This window comes from Octodon degus, unplaced genomic scaffold, assembly GCF_000260255.1.
Source record: "Octodon degus isolate 3935 unplaced genomic scaffold, OctDeg1.0 scaffold00012, whole genome shotgun sequence".
NCBI lineage: Eukaryota > Metazoa > Chordata > Mammalia > Rodentia > Octodontidae > Octodon > Octodon degus.
In genome coordinates, this window is record NW_004524588.1 from 1,927,677 (window position 1) to 1,929,095 (window position 1,419).

Genomic DNA, 1,419 nt, shown 5'->3' on the forward strand with positions numbered 1-1,419 from the left:
GTTCAATCCCCCAGCACCACATGCCAGCCAGCCCGCCCCCTGGTGGACTGAGCTGGCCACACACACACACACATACATAAAGTAAATAAATAAATAAATAAATAAATAAATAAATAATAAATTAATGATCATGGAGCTTGTGACAGAAATCCTGCATGTTCCATTGTGTGCTGTGGTTATAGGGGTCAAGAAAGAAAATACAGAGCCATGGTGCAGTTGGGCAGCTGCAGAGCTAAGCAGGCTCAAAAGGAACAACTGTTTTAAAAAGAACAACTTCTCTTGTACCAATTTTCTCTTTCAGGACTACAGCACTGGAGCTATTTCTTGGCCCAATCATTCTTTTTGATCTCACAAGAAAGAATTAAACAAAACCTTGTATTCACTGTATAATTTGGTCACACCATGTATGCACATGTATCTACAATTATTCCTGCATCAGCATACATAATAGTCCTCCATCTGCATATTCACCCAATCACCCATCAAAGATATTCAGAAAAAGATAAATTAGTACTGAATATGTAGAGGGGAGGAGAAGAAGAGTTGAAGGATGGGAAGAGGGATAGGAAAAACTTTTTTAAAATTAAAAAGGGGTCAGGATGGAAGCCAGTGTGAAATCCCTAGGTTCAATACCTGGCACTGAGAGAGAAGTCGTAACAAGTGTTTCAATTTTTGGATTCTTTGAAGAATGACCACCAGATGAAAGCCATGAACACATATTCTTGTTCTTACCACAAGTCTAAAAAAGCAAGAAGGACATTAGGCCTTGTTTAATGCAGCAAGACCAGTATGTAGGAAGAAAAGGAAAAGCTGTGGCCATCAGACTGCGGCGTTCCTGTGTCCCTGCCAGCTGGACCCAGAAGCTAGTGCTTAGAGGAAGTTTGACCAAGGTGTCATAGACATTTTCTCTACTAAATCCCAAGGTTCTTTAACAGAAATATGCTGATCCTGCATGATTTTCTGCATTATCTGAAGTGCAATGTATTAAGAGATTCACCTATCTTAACCAAAAATATTAAAATGAATGTTATTTTGAGAAAAAGAGGATTCTAGTCACATGTTAAAAGCTTTCAAAGATACTTTTATAGAATTGGAAAATAAAATCTATAAAACTGATCAAAAGACAGAATATTATTTTTGTGTCACTTTGTATGTTAGTAAAGTGAAAGAGATGAAAATAGGATGCTCAAAAAACTTCAACTTAGGCCAGCCAGATAGCTCAGCAGATTAAAGTGCCTGCTTCAGCAGACGTAGGAACCAGGGTTCGATCCCCAGTATACCATGTCAGCCCCAACCCCAGGGTGCTGGGCGCAGCAGCGCACACCTGTAATCCCAGCACTTGGGAGGCTGCAAACAGGAGGATCACTACAAGTCCAATCTGTGTAATGAGACCCTATAGACGCTGTACAAAATACATTA